The following is a 7,006-nucleotide window of genomic DNA, read 5'->3' as shown; positions in this document are numbered from 1 at the left end:
AAAGTCTATCCTTTGACACACAGGAAGCCAGTGCAGTGACTTAAGCACTGGTGTAATGTGCTCCACTCTCTTGGTGTTGGTGAGGACTCTGGCAGCAGCGTTCTGGACGAGCTGCAGTTGTCTGATTGATTTTTTACTCAGGCCTGTGAAGACACCGTTACAATAGTCCAGCCTGCTGAAAATGAAAGCATGAACAAGTTTTTCTGTATCTTGTTTAGACAGAAATTCTTTTATTCTTGCTATGTTTTTAAGGTGGTAGTAGGCTGATTTAGTAATTGTCTTAATGTGACTATTGAAATTTAGGTCTGAGTCCAGAACTACACCAAGATTTCTGGCTTGATTTGTAGGTTTTAGTGTCATGGCGTCAAGGTGAGCACTGACTATTGATCTTTGTTCTTTGGGGCCAAAAACAACTATCTCAGTTTTGTCTGTGTTTAGTTGTAGAAAATTCTGGCACATCCACGTATTGATTTCGTCAATGCACTTATTTAGCAGATGTAGGGGACTGTAGTCATCTGGTGACACTGTTATGTAAAGTTGTGTGTCATCTGCATAAGTATGGTAGGAGATGTTATGATATTCCATAATCTGAGCAAGAGGGAGCATATAGATGTTGAACAGAAGAGGCCCAAGAATGGACCCTTGAGGAACTCCACATGTAATTTTTGTTCGCACAGATTCATAATTGCCAAGTGACACAAAGAAATCCCTGTCTTGTAAATAAGATTTAAACCAATTTAGCACAGTGCCAGAAAGTCCCACAAACTTTTCTAGTCTGTCGAGCAGTATCTTATGGTCAACTGTGTCGAATGCAGCACTGAGGTCCAGTAATACCAGAACCGAAATCTTTGATGCATCACTGCTCAGATGAATGTCATTTAAAACTTTTACAAGTGCAGTCTCAGTGCTGTGATGTGCTCGAAATCCAGACTGAAAGGCATCAAAGGAATTGTTTTGCTCCAAGAAGGTGTTAAGTTGCTGAAAAACAACCTTTTCAATGATCTTTCCTAAAAATGGTAGGTTTGATATGGGCCTGTAGTTATTTATTACTGAGGCATCCAGATTAGGCTTTTTTAAGAGAGGTTTAATGACTGCAGTCTTCAGGGCCGTTGGAAAAAGGCCTGACTGAAGAGAACAGTTGACTATCTGTAGTATATCTGATGCTATGCAGTTAAAAACATCTTTAAAAAAGCTTGTAGGCAGAGTGTCAAGGCAGCAGGTAGTGGACCTAAGGTTTCTAACTATGTCTGTCAAAGTAGCATAATTTAATGGGTGAAAAAGTGCCAAATTAACTGGAGTAGTCTTATGAGGCACAGGTGAAATAGCCACTGTGTTGGAGTTACAGACTGTCTGTCTTATCTTTAAAATCTTGTCTGTGAAAAAAGAAGCAAAGTCATTGCATGCCTTGGTGGATAGCAGTTCAGGAGGGACTGACGCTGATGGGTTTGTCAGTCTGTCAACAACAGTAAATAAAGTCCGTGCATTGTTGTTATTTTTGTTGATAATCTCAGAGAAAAAGGACTGCCGCGCCCTTTTTAGCTCCAAGCTATAGATGTGCAGACTTTCCTTATAGATGTCATAATGAACCTGGAGTTTGGTTTTTCGCCACCTGCGTTCTGCTTTTCTACATTCTCTTTTTTGAGCTTTTACCCGTGTGGCGTTCCTCCATGGTGGTTTTTTCTTACCAGAGACAACTTTGACCTTCATGGGGGCAATATTGTCCATAATATTCATAGCTTTAGAGCTGAAACTATGAACCAGATCATTGACAGAGACTGAGGGCAGAGCTGGTGTGGGTATAAAATCCTGGGTGAATAGTGTACAGGTGTTTTCGTTGATATAGCGTTTTCTGATTACCTCTGTTGTAATTTTACTGGTGTCAGCGGAGATGGCCATTTTAAAGAAAACACAGTAATGATCAGAAAAGGCAACATCAGTCACCACAACCTCAGAAATGTTGAGCCCTTTGGAGATAATTAGATCTAAAATATGTCCCTTATTGTGTGTTGGCTCTGTTACATGCTGGGAAAGTTCAAAGTTGTCCAGGATGTAGAAAAGTTCTTTCGCACTGCCATCTTTGGGATTATCAATATGAATATTAAAATCACCCACTATAACAACACAGTCAAAATCAATACAGACAACAGACAATAGTTTAGAAAAGTCATCAACAAAGTGTGCACTATATTTTGGAGGCCTGTAAATGGTTACTAATACTGCTTGACAGGAGGATCTCAACTGCAGTGCAACATATTCAAAAGACTCAAACTTCCCATATGACAACTGTTTGCACTGGTAAACATCCTTAAATAAAGTGGCTACTCCACCTCCTTTCCTAAGTTCTCTAACTGAGCTGATAAAATGGAAGTTTGGGGGGGCTGATTCAATAAGTACTGCTGCACTGTTGTTTTCATTTAACCAAGTTTCAGTTAAAAACATAAAATCAAGGTTTCTCTTGATAATAAAATCATTAATTAATAGTGACTTGCCAGCCAGAGATCTGATATTTAATAAAGCTAAGTTTAGTGTACTAACATTGTCTGACACAGTCTGTGGCTGACGCATAACTGGAGTCAGATTAGATAGAGTAGCTGTGCGCTTCGAGTACACATTGTTTTTCCTGATGCTAGTCAAAACAGGAATGACAGACCTTGGAGATGACTCTGGCTGATACTTTTCAATTTCAAGATGTGTTTGACCATGCCACCGGCTATTTAAGATTGCCGGTATGTTTAAGGAAGCGGCATGGGGTCTGACTCATCTCTGACAGGCACCTGAGTGATGACGTCTAGGGCTACTATTTAAGAGTTCATCAATTTGACTGAGCTTTAGTGTGGCAGCTTTAACTAACTCCTTGATTGGTGAGCGTGGTGGAGGGGGGGAGGGTTGACGCTGGCTCCGTGGTGATTGTGGTGGTGGTGGGGAGGGTCGACGTTGGCTCCTTAGTGGTTGCGCCGGTGCTGGGGGGGGGGGCGACGTTGGCTCCTTGGTGGTTGTGGTGAAGGGCAGGAGGGGGGTTGTTGGATCCCTGACTGGGACAGGGACATCCTCTGAATGCCCTGGATGATGTGGAGCAAAGGGTCAGGTGAAGGGGGAGAGATGCAGGCTGTCTGTCTCTGTGCCCCGTACTTGTCCTTGGCTCTTATCTGTCCATTCTTGTTTTGGTATGGCATTCCAAGAGCATGACGTAGGTTGGCCCCGAGTAGTCTGCATCCAGTGATGTTCGGATGAATCCCATCACGCTGAAAGCGATCCTTACAGTTCCAAAAGATGTTAAAATTGTCAATAAACTTTATCCCATGAGTGAAGCATGCCGATGTCAGCCATGTATTCAGGGCAAGGAGTCTGGTAAAAGACTCGATTCCTTTCCCCAGGGTTGGAATGGGGCCAGAAATGAACACATTTTGTGACTGACAGTCACTCAGTTTCTCCAGGAGCAGGGAAAAGTCTTTTTTCAGGATCTCAGAGCCAGTTTTTCCTCGTAGAATGTCAAAAGACCCAGCATGGATGATGATCCTCATGTTACTGGGGTGTGTAGAGAGGATCACTGGCAACAGCTCGGTTAGCTCCCTGACAGACGTGTCANTGTCAAAAGACCCAGCATGGATGATGATCCTCATGTTACTGGGGTGTGTAGAGAGGATCACTGGCAACAGCTCGGTTAGCTCCCTGACAGACGTGTCAGACACTGTTAGATTTTCAGTCTTTGCCATTCTTACATGCTTGGTTATTGAGTCTCCGATCAGGATGGTATCTGGCTGATCAGATGTGGTGTTAGCAATACTTCTCCTGGCCCTTGGCTTCTCAGGTATGGAGTTAGCATAGTTTTTTCTGGCCCTGGGTCTAGCAGTGGTTCTGGGGCTATTGCTTGCATTTTGGATAGCCTTGGCCTGCCTGGGTTCAGTGTAGTTGGTATTGTCACATATTTCATTTGGAGCCAGTGCATCATACCTGTTGTTTAGCAAGAGTTCAAGTGGAGGGGTGAGCGTTGGGGCTCTCTTGACTGATTTCCTGCTGGATTTGCCTTTGCGTCTAGTGACATCAGACCAAGTCCTGGCTGGAGTTGATGCTTTTGGTCGAGCACCAGTCCTGTGCCAGTAGGAAGGGTCGTTAGGAAAGGCCAGTTTGGGAGCCTCTGCAGCTGATCCAGTGGTGTTAGGAAGGACAAAAGAGTTGTAGTAATGCAGACAACTTCAATTATGACTGGAACGACAGCGAGAGCCGCAGTCAGTGCTTTTCCATACTTCCTCTGAAATGGATCCATCATACTGATGTAATTGTTCTCCCTCATTGGCTTTGCAAAAAACAGTCCACCTTTAAATGGATGAAAAAGAGAAAAAGACAATTCTTTTCATATTGATGAATCTTGTATACCATGTTTGATGGGTGCCGTAGCATTGTTCCGACCTCTCATTGTTCTGACCTCTCATTAGTCCGACGTCCCGTTATCCGATATGTGATTATACTAGGCTATACTGTATTTGTGTACCATAGAGGATCAGCAATGCAACAAAAGTAGGCTACTGGTCGAGATACAAGTGTCATAGAGAGGAGAGAATGAAACACCATAACGGCCTGTTATTAACTCTGGGGTCCGGGTTGTGTGGGGAGCTCTCCGCGGTGCTGAATGGCTCCCGGCAGGTGTATTTCTGCCTTGATGGTGCGCCGCGACCGGCTCTGGGTCAGCTGGGAAAGGCTTGAGGCGAAGCAGGCTCACAGCTTATGTGTTTGCCACTTTCTTTTTCATTTTAACCCACACCATGATCTTTTCCTGACCCTAACCAAGTGGTTTTTGTGCCTAAACCTAACCAGACCTTAACCACAGGGCATCATGATGATTTCGGAACAACGGGACTTCGGAACAATGGGTTTAATATGGTCGGAACAATGGGATGTCGGACCAATGGGCAGACCCCGTTTGATGTACTAAAGATACAGCCCAGGTCATTTTTTTAAACTAATGTGGGTAAATTCTCATTCTTATCAGCTCCCTTGGGATGCTTCCAGGATCTGTTTTGGGTCCTGTGATTTACCCTGGCTTCATATGAATAGAGGAAAAGTCCGTCAGCTGCTAGGCTAATTTATACAATGTCATGCCATAGGCTTGTGCTAAAAATATTAGGATGTTGTATTTGTGGGGAAGATGTATCCAGCAAAAGACAAGTGCTTTTTCTGTGAATGCTGCGAGTTATAGTGAAGCTGATTTTGTGTACTTGTGTTTGAAATTGTCGCTATTAAGCCATGTTTAATGTGTGTTTAATGTGTGTTTTTAATCAACTAAATCAGCAACTAAAGCCAACTAGTGATTTGGAGATGTAACTGCAGAGTGATACAGACATACTACTGCACAAGTATAAATGCTCACAAAGGCGTAGGCCACTTGTGTAGGCATCGGCGTAGGCTCTGCATAGAGCTGACGCACAAGTATAAATCCTGCTTTAGAGTTAAGTATAATTAAGGGCGTGGCTGCTTTGATTAACAGGTGGTGCTGCTGACTGACAAATTGCTACCACAGTGTCAACACTGAGTGCATGGGGCACAGGCTAAGTTGTGGCGATCACTATTTCAGTGTGTTTTCATTGCATGAAAGCCAATTGTAATGTTTTGTTCACCTAAAAAAGTCTTGTTCAGTGTTTGGTTGTACTAGAAGACCCTCTAAGGAGTCAGATGTTTTTTTGTTTTTGTTTTTTGCATTAATTGGGTTACATTTTGTTTCATTAGTTTCGAGCTTGTTTTTCTCCAGTGAAAAATTAGCATTAGCATTATCACAGTTAACTTAAGCTGTGAATAAACTGTGAGAACCAAACAAGCAGCTAGTGTTAGGTTTGGCTCCATCTCTCGGCCAAATAGGATCACATCTGGCTTCAAAAATCAAAGGTGGCGATGGCCAAAATGCCAAACTCAAGGCTTCAAAACAGGAGTCCAAAAAACAATGTGTGAGGTCTCGGTAGCTACATCCATAATTTTATACAGTCCATGGTATCAAAGCTCTAACAGAATGTTGTTTTCATATGAAGCCAACTTTACACTATATGCACCTGAACAAATATCACGACTTACGACTCACGACTGCTTACATACTAATTAGAGGGCACCTCCGTTATGATGTGTTGACACATGTATCTGGAGACACACCTCATGTAAAGATAAAATTCCAAAGCATTACAGTGTGACTCAGATTTATATTGAAGAGAGACTTGCCGATGACAAAGGAAACAGATAGTTGCAGAGGCAGAAGAGCCCAGACTAGACCCCTGGTGGGGTCATAAACTGACTCTGCAATTCCAATGATAAAGCCACCTCCGACCCAAGTAGCTGCAAGAGAAAAAGTATATACGCATTAATGCATGGTTGTATCATTAGTTTGGGGGTGTGGTGGAAAAAGAAATGTGCAGTGTATTCATTGAAAGGGTTGTGATGACAGATAGAATATGCCCCAACAATTTTTCAGAAAATACACAAATTTGTATCTGACTAGAAACCTCTTTACCATATCATCACAAATGTTTACATCAACCGTACTGCATGAAGAAAGACTGGAGATTCACCTGTCATTGTAAAGACTCCCATAACCAAGCTGACACTCCGGTTAGCCAAAAAAGAAATCTCTACCCGTCCACCTTGTGTGTTTTGCTCCAACCTCTTAGATTTTACAGATGCCGATTCCCAACACAAGCAGGTAGAACGCTACCATCATTATCAGACCTGGTACATTGAGAGCCATTACTGCTTAAAGCAAAGGTGAACCCGCACTCTACTTCTCCAGGTGAGTTTTGAGTTTTGTGATGCCTTTCTTCCAGACACACCCTGTGCGTGAACTAGATAAACCGGGTTTCAAATCCATGCAGAGTGTACTACTGAGGGAGATAGTAACTGTAGCTGAGTTCAGTGTTGAGATTCATTCATATCAACAACAGGCTCTGCAAGCAAGGCCACTATTGCTCTTGCACTGCACCCAAAACTGAATGCCATCCAACTCATTTGTCACTGATAACCCTTTGGTGAA

The 7,006-nt window shown here is 42.9% G+C and overlaps 1 pseudogene; it reads right to left on the bottom strand.

The window, feature by feature from the left end:
* Positions 1-3,958: 3,958 nt before the first annotated feature.
* LOC126402068 (high-affinity choline transporter 1-like) lies at positions 3,959-6,724 on the bottom strand (annotated as a pseudogene).
* Between the last annotated feature and the right edge of the window lie 282 nt (positions 6,725-7,006).

Source organism: Epinephelus moara, chromosome 15, assembly GCF_006386435.1.
Source record: "Epinephelus moara isolate mb chromosome 15, YSFRI_EMoa_1.0, whole genome shotgun sequence".
NCBI classification, from domain to species: domain Eukaryota; kingdom Metazoa; phylum Chordata; class Actinopteri; order Perciformes; family Serranidae; genus Epinephelus; species Epinephelus moara.
Note: the sequence above shows the minus strand (reverse complement) of the source record. Positions and strands in the feature narration are given on the sequence as shown.